The sequence below is a fragment of the Leuresthes tenuis genome, unplaced genomic scaffold, assembly GCF_036924035.1.
Source record: "Leuresthes tenuis unplaced genomic scaffold, fLeuTen1.0.hap1 SCAF_20, whole genome shotgun sequence".
In the NCBI taxonomy this organism is placed as follows: Eukaryota; Metazoa; Chordata; class Actinopteri; order Atheriniformes; family Atherinopsidae; genus Leuresthes; species Leuresthes tenuis.
In genome coordinates, this window is record NW_027325374.1 from 24,445,051 (window position 1) to 24,458,184 (window position 13,134).

Sequence of the window (13,134 nt, forward strand, 5' to 3'; positions counted from 1 at the left end):
TGAAGACCTCCGCCCCAAATTTTGTTGATATTTAGTCGGACATTCGCACCTTACCCGCTTTTGGCAAACTATGGCCTTCTTGCAGCCAAACACCTCTGATCTCGCTTTTGATGATGTAAGGTTGGGCATTCAGACCTTGCTTCACCTGCTTTTCACCAAATATAGTCGGACATTCACACCTTCTTGCAGCCGAACACTTCCGCTCCACCTTTTAGTGTTCTATCACACCTTTTTTTCACCGCATTTAATACATTATGGTCGGAAATTTTCAACCACTCTCATCCGAAGACCTCTCCTCCCGCTTTTGTTAATATATTTGAACTTTAGTCGGACATTCAAACCTTCTTGCAGCTGAACCACCTCCGCTCCCTGTTTTGATCATATATGGTCTGGCAATACTACCTTTTCTTACCCGTTTGTGAGTAATTATGGCCTGACATTCACACCTACTTGCAGCCGAACACAACCTCTCTCGCTTTTGATGATGTATGGACCGGCATTCTTACCTTTTCTAACACATTTTTCAGCAATTATGGTCGGAGATTCACACCTACTCACAGCCGAACAACTCCGCTCCCACATTTGATGGTGTATAGTCGGGCATTCTCACCCTTTCTCATCAGCTTTTTGCAAATTATGATCTGACATTCACACCTACTTGCAGTCGAACAGCTCTGCTCCCGCTTTTGATTATGTTTGGTTGGATATTCGAACCTTTTCTTAACTTCTTTTTACATATTTTGGTTGGACGTTCACACCTTCTTGTAGCCGAACACTTCCACTCCTGCTTTTGATGATGTATGGTTGGGCATTCACACCTTTTTTTTGCCCATTTTTCAGGAATTATGGGTGGACATTCACACCTTGCAGCTGAACACCTCCTATCCCACTTATGATCATGTGCGGTTTGATTTTCGAAAAGTTTCTTTCATGTTTTCTAGCAATTATTGATGGACATGTAGACCTTCTTGCAGCTGAACACCTCCGCTCCCGCTTTTGATCATACATTGTCAGGCATTCGCACCTTGTCTTACCCACTTTTTACAAACTTTAGTCGAACAGTCACACCTTTTTGCAGCCGAACACCACCTCTCCCGCTTTTGATGATGTATGGTCCAGCATTCTTACCTTTTCTAACACATTCTTCAGCAATTATGGTCGGACATTCACACCTACTCAGAGCCGAACACCTCCGCTCCCGCATTTGATGGTGTATAGTCGGGCATTCTCACCCTTTCTCATCAGCTTTTTACAAATTATGATCTGACATTCACACCTGCTTTTGATAATGTATTGTTAGGCATTCGCACCTTTTTTTTACCCATTTTTCATGAATTATGGGTGGACATTCACACCTTCTTGCAGCCGAACACCTTCTCTCCCGCTTATGATCATGTGCGGTTTGATATTCGAAAATTTACTTTCTTGTTTTAAAGCAATTATTGATGGACATTCAAACCTTCTTTTTGATGGTGTATAGTCGGGCTTTCGAGCCTTTTCTTCCCGGTTTTTACAAACCATGGTCGGACTTTCACACCTTCTTGTAGCCGAACAACTCCGCTCCCGCTATTGATTGTGTACAGTCGGGTATTTTAACCTTTTCTTACCCGCTTTTTACCAACTATGGTCGGACATTCACACCGTCTTACAGCGGAACACCTCTGCTCCCGCTTTTGATGGTGTATAGTCGGGCATTCGAAGCTTTTCTTACCCGCTTTTTACAAACTATGGTGGGACATTCAAACCTTCTTGTATCCGAAAACCTCCGCTCTCTCTTTTGATCATACATTGTCGGACATTCGCACCTTTTCTTACCCGCTTTTTACCAAACCATGGTCGGACTTTCACATCTTCTTGTAGCCGAACACATCCACTCCCGCTATTGATTGTGTACAGTCGGGTATTTTAACCTTTTCTTACCCGCTTTTTACCAACTATGGTCGGACATTCACACCTTCGTACAGCGGAACACCTCCGCTCCCTCTTTTGATGGTGTATGTTCGGGCATTCAAACCTTTTCTTACCCGCTTTTTCCAAACTATGGTCGGCTATTCACAGCTTCCTCTCCACCATACTTGTATGGTGGAATATTCACACCCACTTGCATCCGAAGACCTCCGCCCCAAATTTTGTTGATATTTAGTCGGACATTCGCACCTTACCCGCTTTTGGAAAACTATGGCCTTCTTGCAGCCAAACACCTCTGATCTCGCTTTTGATGATGTAAGGTTGGGCATTCAGACCTTGCTTCACCTGCTTTTCACCAAATATAGTCGGACATTCACACCTTCTTGCAGCCGAACACTTCCGCTTTTAGTGTTCTATGAGGCATTCACATATTTTTTTTCACCGTATTTTATAGATTATGGTTGGAAATTCTCACCCACTCTCATCTGAAGACCTCTCCTCCCGCTTTTGTTAATATATAGTCGGGCATTCGAACCTTTTCTTACCCGCTTTTTACAAATTATAGTCGAACATTCACACCTACTTGCAGCTGAATACTTCCGCTCCACCTTTTAGGTATGTATGGTTGGCATTTGCACCTCTTTTTATACTGATTGCTGAAGATTAAGTTGTACTTTCTCAAACTACAACATTTTTTTATTTGTTGAAACTTGATTTGAAGTGGATAAATAAGGAGGACAAACAGTTTTAAGTCAGGCTGATAGAAGGAATTAATTTTATAGCAAAATCTGTACTTCGTCATATGTCGAGAGATGCTTATTGCTGAAGAAGTTCTTTCTCATTCTACAAAGTACAACGTTGTTTATCGTTGAAACTTGATTAGACATGAATAAATATGAAGGACAAAGCAGTCTTAACTTGGTTTGAGTTAAGGAATTCGTTTTATAGGAGAATCCGAATTCGTGCATAACTCATAAAATAGAGCTTATTTTCGGATTCCTGAAGAATGATTCTGGTTCTTTCTCATAATACAAAGTTTGTTGTTTATTGTTGAAACTTCATCAGAAGTGAAGAAATAAATGAATGCCTATCAACAAATGTGGGATCTAAACTCTAGTGCTTCCTCTAAAATAATTTCCTTTCTCAATTTAGAAATGTGTGTGTGTAAGTCACAACACCCGTGACACCAAAACGGCTTTCTTTTCTCTACACTCTGCACTATGAGCACACACACCAAATCAGAAAGGCTTTTTTCTCTCTTTTCTACATTATGGACTGTGGGGACACAAAACCGCTCTCTCTCTTTTTTTTTTTTATCGTGTGCCAGGGCGTTGTCTCATGTATTAGATTATGCTTAAGATACGAATGGGTTTATCAGTCACATCAGAATCCATACATACTGATCCTCCCGTAATAAAATGGTCGGATCTTATCAAACACACTTTGTTTCTTGTGACAATCAAGTCAGCGAAACAGCGTATACACGTCAAGACACTGAATCAAGTTTGCCACAAGAACTCATAAGTTTGGCAGTATTGCTCTGCCATCAGCAATGATACACCCATTTTATTTTCGTGAGACATGTGCAAGCACCTGTTCATCTACTGTTCTATCACTATGAATTAGTAATCTATTATCAATAAGGATACTTCTACAACTACTATCAAAGTATGTCCGGACTTCTTATGTTGTCAGTTGCTATATATGAATAAGTGGGTAGCTACTGACAAGCATTAAGCATGTCACACAGCCCAAACATATAACATTTCAGGACACACCACACAGTTAACAACCACAGTGAAGCGTGTCAAAGCCCAAACATGTAACATTCAACAGGACACTTACACAACACATTCAAATCAAACAGTCAGACAACATACAAGAACATATACCCCAGCCGGCATTGCTCCCTGCCTATTTTCGTACAGCACACTATGTGTGCGCACACCTTTATTCACAAACTCTTCAACTTATACTCTTTTACCGAAGCTGCTACAGCTCGATTGGCCAAATACCCTTAGATCCTATTTCGGTTAATTTGACATCTGCCTTGTATGTAACAGATTAGCGGTTTAGCAGTTTTAATTTAGTTTGAGTGAAGGAATTAATTTTATAGCAAAATCCGAAATCGTGAAGAACTAAGCTTATTCTCGGATTCCTGAATCTTTAGATTTGCTCTTTCTTTTACTGCAAAGTACAATGTTGAGCAGCACTAATGAGTTGTTTCTATTTTTGGCAGGCTTTACGTTTGCGGGTGAAGCCCTTTCTGTCTGTGCAAAAGAAATCTTCTTACTGTGCAGAGTGACTTCTCTGAGTAGAGTCGCCTTACTTGTTGCGACTGTGCCGATGTTCGAAGCTGGAGTGCAAAGTTGTTGCTTGAATGGTGCTTGCTGGAGCGTGCGGGAGTGCAAAGTTATACCATTTAAAAGGGCTGAAGAGTGCTCAGTGCAGCGGGTGGGCGACACTCTGGCCACCTTGAAAACCGAGATTACATCCACTACCAGGGGCAGCCCAAGTTCTGCCGCAAGTGTGGTGAGCATGGGCACCTGGTTGAGGCTTGTACCAAGGTGTTATGTGGGAAGAGCAGAGAAATTGGGCAAACTTTTGGAGAGTGTCCAAATGGCAGGAGATGTAATCTCTGTGGAGAATTAAATCACCTCTTCAGAGATTGCCCTAAATCTTTTGCCAACAAATTAAAGACGGTAAAGCCACAGTCAAGCCAACAAAGAGAAGGACCAAAGGTGGCAGTTGGTGAACAAAGTGAAGAGGTTGACCCAATAAATTCAAACTTCCCGCCAAAAGCTTGGATTGGAAGTGAGGAGCAAAAAGGGGAGGGGCCTGTAGAGGCCTCACCACTCAGTGTTGAAGTCTGTGAGAATTCACAGGCAGAGGGTGGAGCTACGCTAAATGAGGAGGAAGAGCAGACAGGTGAGTCTAGTGAAGATACTCACCTCCCCGAAGGTCAACAGCCGAAGAGGACGGCATCTGAGCCTCTGATTCCCCAGTGGTATCAGAGAAGAGGGGAAGGGTTAGGTCCCTTTCAGACAGTTCTTCAGTGGAAGAACCTAGAGTCTTCCCCTCCGACTCACCAAATGAGGTCTCCTTTTTAACTTCAGCTCTGCACTCGACCCCCAGGGACTCAAAGTTAAATGCAACATTGCGTCAGAGGCCAACACCGAGAGTCCGAAAAGGAAATATAGATCAACCTACTCACTTTTCACCTAAAGAAATGAAGGAAGAGCTAGTTTCCCAAGAAATAACCTGTGTGTAATTTGTTTTGATAACTTAGAAAAACGAAAATGACATACCTACTTTCCTTTATGCTTTTAATGGTTCTCACCTTCTCAACACTAAATGTGAGAAGTGTGAAATCAAAGACAAGAGCCCAGAGTATTTTATCCATCTTAGACTCCATAAAATCAGATGTGTTTTTAATACAAGAATGTGGACTACCTTTTTTAAAAAACCATAGACAATGGGAGGAAATGTGGCCCCATTTATCGATATGGAGTGGCTCAAATCAAAATAAAAATGATGGTGTGGCCATTCTAATTAAAAATCCGCATGTTCTGGTGAAAGGTAGCACAGTGGTGAGAGACGGACGGGCACTTTTAGCACACTTGAATTTTATGGGGCAAGACTTTAACCTCTTAAATATTTATGGTTTCAATGGAAAAAATGAAAGGTATGACCTTTTAGAAGATATACAGCTTTACATGCTAGGGCAAGTACCTTTAGTTGTAGGAGGGGATTTTAACTGTATCTTGAGCAGGAAAGATAGAAAAAGAGCAGGGGTAGATTTTAAAGTGGATAAGACTTCGATTTTACTTCAGGGCATATGCAGGGATTTTAAGCTTACTGACTGTTTTAAAACCATGCATCCCAGAGAGGAGGGCTTCACCTGGTTTAGTCATGATGGCACCAGAGCCTCTCGCATTGATTATTTCTTTACTAGAGATTGCCCACCCACTGATGTTAGATTAACCCCTGTTTTCTTTTCAGACCACCTTATGCTCTCCTGCACCCTTTCACCCCCTTCTGGTGTGACGGTAGGAAGTGGTCTGTGGAAACTCAACTGTTCCCTGTTGGAGGATGAAATCATAGTCAGTCAGTACAGGGAATGTTATAAAGAGTGGCAGACCCTTCAAGACCTCTACGAAACACATGCACAATGGTGGGAAATGGTGAAGGAAACGACCCAGACTTTTTTTAAACAGCAAGGTAAACGTAAAAAAAGGAAAGAGAATAGATGTATGATGGGACTACATAAACGCTTACAGCGCTACTTTAAACTAAATCAGTGTGGCATAGACTTTAAAGAAGAAATCAAAGATGTCAAAAAGGAAATGTCAGTTTTAGCAGAAATAAAGAGTAAAGGAATTTTTGTAAGAAGCAGGGAGCAGGAAATTGAGGAAGGTGAAAAAGAAAGAAAGTTATAAATAAAAAGGAGTGTATTCAAAATCTAAAAAGAGAAGATGGGTTTTTAACAAAATCCACACAAGAGATGATTGAAACTGTACATACCTTTTATAGTAACATGTACAAAGAGAAACCAGTGCACTTGGAAACATCGGCAGAAATCTTAAAATTCGTTGACAAAACCGTAAAAGAGAATGCACACTTGACACAGAATTTTACTGCTTTAGAGTTAAAAAAATGCCTAACAGGTTTTAAGAGAAGTCGAGCTCCGGGTTTAGACGGGCTTCCTGCAGAATTCTATCTGACCTATTGGGACCTTTTATCATCAGACATTTTAGATGTTTTTAAAGATTTTGAAAAACTCGACCGACTGCCTGACAGTTTTAGAGTGGGAATAGTGACTACTTTATAAAAAAAATGATAAGACTGACCTAAAGAATTGGAGGCCCATCACACTTTTAAACTTTGACTGTAAACTTTTTAGCAAGGTTTTAGCGACACGGATGTCCTCTGTTTTAGAGGAGGTAATTCACCCAGACCAAGCTTGTGCCATCTCAGGGAGACAACTCACCGACAGCCTCGTACTGATTCGAGACATCATTGATTACGCTAGAGACAGAAACACCCGGCTTGTCATCTTAAATTTAGACTTTGAAAAAGCATTTGATCGGGTCTCGCATCAATATCTCTTTCAGGTGTTGCAGCCATCGAAAAGGGCCCGATTGTTCCTACTTGGTGAGCTTTGCTTGGTTGAGACGCTTGCCCCCCCCCCCTGCTCCTCGGCTGACCAAGTAGAAACAATCTATTCGATGGCTGCCTTGTCTTGTAAGGCGACTCTACTCAGAGAAGTCACTCTGCAAAGTAGCAAGATTTCTTTTGCACAGACAGAAAGGGCTTCACCCGCAAAGGTAAAGCCTGCCAATAATAGAAACAACTCATTAGTGCTGCTCTCCACGGAAGTCTTTAGTAAAAGGCGAAAGACTTGTATGTTATGAAGAGAAACCAGAGTACGATTATCCGTCACTGCGGGAGCAGGGCATCAGGCTAGTTGGTATAGCCACCTTCCCCATGGTGAGCTTTGCTTGGTTGAGACGCTTTTACTCTATGCAAAAGACAAGGCAGCAACAAGGCAGCAACAAAAACACCACGAGAATCCCGTATTGAGGCTTTGTTCTGACCGCTCATTCGGTGTCGCGTTTCTTTCAAGCAATTCTCCCGGTTAGCCGACACTCGGCTCGCTCCCATAGCCGTGTTAAAGTCTACTTCGCATTCACTCTCTTTTCTCAGCAGACTCTTGGGATTTTATCTATAAAATGAATTCCTTCACTCAAACTATGTTAAAACTGCTTTGTCGTTCATATTTACCATGTCTAGAAAGATTTAAACAAAAAAAACAACGTTGTACTTTGCAGTAAAAGAAAGAGCAAATCTAAAGTTTCAGGAATCCGAGAATAAGCTTACTTTCATGAGTGCTTCACGATTTCGGATTTTGCTATAAAATTAATTCCTTCACTCAAACTAAATTAAAACTGCTAAACCGCTAATCTGTTACATGTAAGGCAGATGTCAAATTCACCGAAATAGGATCTAAGGGTATTCGGCCAATCGAGCTGTAGCAGCTTCGGTAAAAGAGTATAAGTTGAAGAGTTTGTGAATAAAGGTGTGCGCACACATAGTGTGCTGTACGAAAATAGACAGGGAGCAATGCCGGCTGGGGTATATGTTCTTGTATGTTGTCTGACTGTTTGATTTGAATGTGTTGTGTAAGTGTCCTGTTGAATGTTACATGTTTGGGCTTTGACACGCTTCACTGTGGTTGTTAACTGTGTGGTGTGTCCTGAAATGTTATATGTTTGGGCTGTGTGACATGCTTAATGCTTGTCAGTAGCTACCCACTTATTCATATATAGCAACTGACAACATAAGAAGTCCGGACATACTTTGATAGTAGTTGTAGAAGTATCCTTATTGATAATAGATCACTAATTCATAGTGATAGAACAGTAGATGAACAGGTGCTTGTACATGTCTCACGAAAATAAAATGGGTGTATCATTGCTGATGGCAGAGCAATACTGCCAAACTTATGAGTTCTTGTGGCAAACTTGATTCAGTGTCTTGACGTGTATACGCTGTTTCGCTGACTTGATTGTCACAAGAAACAAAGTGTGTTTGATAAGATCCGACCATTTTATTACGGGAGGATCAGTATGTATGGATTCTGATGTGACTGATAAACTCATTCGTATCTTAAGCATAATCTAATACATGAGACAACGCCCTGGCACACGATAAAAAAAAAAAGAGAGAGAGCGGTTTTGTGTCCCCACAGTCCATAATGTAGAAAAGAGAGAAAAAAGCCTTTCTGATTTGGTGTGTGTGCTCATAGTGCAGAGTGTAGAGAAAAGAAAGCCGTTTTGGTGTCACGGGTGTTGTGACTTACACACACACATTTCTAAATTGAGAAAGGAAATTATTTTAGAGGAAGCACTAGAGTTTAGATCCCACATTTGTTGATAGGCATTCATTTATTTCTTCACTTCTGATGAAGTTTCAACAATAAACAACAAACTTTGTATTATGAGAAAGAACCAGAATCATTCTTCAGGAATCCGAAAATAAGCTCTATTTTATGAGTTATGCACGAATTCGGATTCTCCTATAAAACGAATTCCTTAACTCAAACCAAGTTAAGACTGCTTTGTCCTTCATATTTATTCATGTCTAATCAAGTTTCAACGATAAACAACGTTGTACTTTGTAGAATGAGAAAGAACTTCTTCAGCAATAAGCATCTCTCGACATATGACGAAATACAGATTTTGCTATAAAATTAATTCCTTCTATCAGCCTGACTTAAAACTGTTTGTCCTCCTTATTTATCCACTTCAAATCAAGTTTCAACAATTAAAAAAATTTGTAGTTTGAGAAAGAACAACTTAATCTTCAGCAATCAGTATAAAAAGAGGTGCAAATGCCAACCATACATACCTAAAAGGTGGAGCGGAAGTATTCAGCTGCAAGTAGGTGTGAATGTTCGACCATAATTTGTAAAAAGCGGGTAAGAAAAGGTTCGAATGCCCGACTATATATTAACAAAAGCGGGAGGAGATGTCTTCGGATGAGAGTGGGTGAGAATTTCCAACCATAATCTATAAAATACGGTGAAAAAATATATGTGAATGCCTCATAGAACACTAAAAGCGGAAGTGTTCGGCTGCAAGAAGGTGTGAATGTCCGACTATATTTGGTGAAAAGCAGGTGAAGCAAGGTCTGAATGCCCAACCTTACATCATCAAAAGCGAGATCAGAGGTGTTTGGCTGCAAGAAGGCCATAGTTTGCCAAAAGCGGGTAAGGTGCGAATGTCCGACTAAATATCAACAAAATTTGGGGCGGAGGTCTTCGGATGCAAGTGGGTGTGAATGTCCGACTATATTTGGTGAAAAGCAGGTGAAGCAAGGTCTGAATGCCCAACCTTACATCATCAAAAGCGAGATCAGAGGTGTTGGGCTGCAAGAAGGCCATAGTTTGCCAAAAGCGGGTAAGGTGCGAATGTCCGACTAAATATCAAAAAAATTTGGGGCAGAGGTCTTCGGATGCAAGTGGGTGTGAATATCCAACCATACAAGTATGGTGGAGAGGAAGCTGTGAATAGCCGACCATAGTTTGGAAAAAGCGGGTAAGAAAAGGTTTGAATACCCGAACATACACCATCAAAAGAGGGAGCGGAGGTGTTCCGCTGTACGAAGGTGTGAATGTCCGACCATAGTTGGTAAAAAGCGGGTAAGAAAAGGTTAAAATACCCGACTGTACACAATCAATAGCGGGAGTGGATGTGTTCGGCTACAAGAAGGTGTGAAAGTCCGACCATGGTTTGTAAAAAGCGGGTAAGAAAAGGTGCGAATGTCCGACAATGTATGATCAAAAGAGAGAGCGGAGGTTTTCGGATACAAGAAGGTTTGAATGTCCCACCATAGTTTGTAAAAAGCGGGTAAGAAAAGGTTCGAATGCCCGACTATACACCATCAAAAGCGGGAGCAGAGGTGTTCCGCTGTAAGACGGTGTGAATGTCCGACCATAGTTGGTAAAAAGCGGGTAAGAAAAGGTTAAAATACCCGACTGTACACAATCAATAGCAGGAGCGGAGTTGTTCGGCTACAAGAAGGTGTGAAAGTCCGACCATGGTTTGTAAAAACCGGGAAGAAAAGGCTCGAAAGCCCGACTATACACCATCAAAAAGAAGGTTTGAATGTCCATCAATAATTGCTTTAAAACAAGAAAGTAAATTTTCGAATATCAAACCGTACATGATCATAAGCGGGAGAGGAGGTGTTCCGCTGTAAGACGGTGTGAATGTCCGACCATAGTTGGTAAAAAGCGGGTAAGAAAAGGTTAAAATACCCGACTGTACACAATCAATAGCGGGAGCGGAGTTGTTCGGCTACTAAAAGGTGTGAAAGTCCGACCCTGGTTTGTAAAAAGCGGGTAAGAAAAGGTTCGAATGCCCGAACATACACCATCAAAAGAGGTAGCGGAGGTGTTCCGCTGTAAGACGGTGTGAATGTCCGATCATAGTTGGTAAAAAGCGGGTAAGAAAAGGTTAAAATACCCGACTGTACACAATCAAAAGAGGGAGCGGAGTTGTTCAGCTAAGAGAAGGTGTGAACGTCCGACCAAAGTTTGTGAAAAAGCAGTTAAGAAAAGGTTCGAATATCTAACCAAACATAATCAAAAGCGGGAGCAGAGCTGTTCGACTGCAAGTAGGTGTGAATGTCAGAGAATAATTTGCAAAAAGCTGATGAGAAAGGGTGAGAAATCCCGACTATACACCATCAAATGCGGTAGCGGAGATGTTCGGCTGTGAGTAGGTGTGATTCTCCAACCATAATTGCTGAAAAATGTGTTAGAAAAGGTAAGAATGCCGGTCCATACATCATCAAAAGCGGGAGAGGTGGTGTTCGGCTGCAAGTAGGTGTGAAAGTCCATTAATAATTGCTTTAAAACATGAAAGAAAATTTTCGAATATCAAACCTTACATGATCATTAGCGGGAGAGGAGGTGTTCAGCTGCAAGAAGGTGTGAATATCCACCCATAATTACTGAAAAATCGGTAGGAAAAGATGCGAATGTCCAACCATAAATCATCAAAAGCAGGAGTGGAGTTGTTCAGCTACAAGAAGGTATGAAAGTCCAACCATGGTTTGTAAAAAGCGGGTAAGAGAAGGTTCAAATACCCGAATATATACCATCAAAAGCGGAAGCGGAGGTGTTCGGCTGCAAGTAGGTGTGAACGTCCGACCAAAGTTTGTAAAAAGCAGTTAAGAAAAGGTTTGAATATCCAACCGAACATAATCAAAAGCGGGAGCAGAGCTGTTCGACTGCAAGTAGGTGTGAATGTCAGATCATAATTGCTGAAAAATGTGATAGAAAAGACTAGAATGCCGGACAATACATCATCAAAAGCGGGAGAGGTGGTTTTTCGGCTGCAAGTAGGTGTGAATGTCCAGCCATAATTACTCACAAACGGGGGAAGAAAAGGTAGTATTTTCAGACCACACATGATCAAAACAGGGAATGGAGGTGGTTCAGCAGCAAGGTGTGAATGTCTGACTAAAGTTTGTAAAAACCGTGTAAGTCAAGGGGCGAATGCCCGACAATGTATGATCAAAAGAGGGAGCGGAGGTTTTCGGCTGCAAGGTCTGAATGTCCAACCACAATTTGTAAAAATCGGGGAAGAAAAGGCTCGAAAGCCCGACTATACACCATCAAAAGCGGGAGCAGAGGTGTTCAGGTGCAAGAAGGTCTGAATGTCCGACCAAAAATTACTGAAAAATTGGTAAGAAAAGGTGCGAATGCCAAATCATACATCATCAAAAGCAGGAGCGGATGTGTTCGGCTACAAGAAGGTTTGAATGTCCAACCATAGTAAGTAATAGGCGGGTAAGAAAAGGCTCGAATGCCCAACTATATACCATCAAAAGCGGAAGCGGAGGTGTTCGGCTGCAAGACGGTGTGAACGTCCGACCAAAGTTTGTAAAAAGCAGTTAAGAAAATGTTCGAATATCCAACCAAACATAATCAAAAGCGGGAGCAGAGCTGTTCGACTGCAAGTAGGTGTGAATATCAGATCATAATTTGCAAAAAGCTGATGAGAAAGGGTGAGAATGCCCGACTATACACCATCAAATGTGGGAGCGGAGTTGTTCGGCTGTGAGTAGGTGTGAATCTCTGACCATAATTGCTGAAAAATGTGTTAGAAAAGGTAAGAATGCCGGTCCATACATCATCAAAAGCGAGAGAGGTTGTGTTCGGCTGCAAGTAGGTGTGAATGTCCAGCCAAAATTACTCACAAACGGGTAAGAAAAGGTAGTATTGCCAGACCATATATGATCATAACAGGGAGCGGAGGTGGTTCAGCTGCAAGAAGGTTTGAATGTCCGACTAAAGTTCAAATATATTAACAAAAGCGGGAGGAGAGGTATTCGGATGAGAGTGGTTGAAAATTTCCGACCATAATGTATAAAATGCGGTGAAAAAAAGGAGTGATAGAACACTAAAAGGTGGACCGGAAGTGTTCGGCTGCAAGAAGGTGTGAATGTCCGACTATATTTGGTGAAAAGCAGGTGAAGCAAGGTCTGAATGCCCAACCTTACATCATCAAAAGCGAGATCAGAGGTGTTTGGCTGCAAGAAGGCCATAGTTTGCCAAAAGCGGGTAAGGTGCGAATGTCCGACTAAATATCAACAAAATTTGGGGCGGAGGTCTTCGGATGCAAGTGGGTGTGAATATCCCACCATACAAGTATG

The 13,134-nt window shown here is 41.6% G+C and overlaps 1 non-coding gene across 1 annotated transcript; it reads right to left on the bottom strand.

The window, feature by feature from the left end:
* Window positions 1–7,224: 7,224 nt before the first annotated feature.
* LOC140279113 (U5 spliceosomal RNA) lies at window positions 7,225–7,338 on the bottom strand. Its single transcript, XR_011909309.1, has one exon. It is a non-coding gene; the product is annotated as a U5 spliceosomal RNA (small nuclear RNA).
* Between the last annotated feature and the right edge of the window lie 5,796 nt (window positions 7,339–13,134).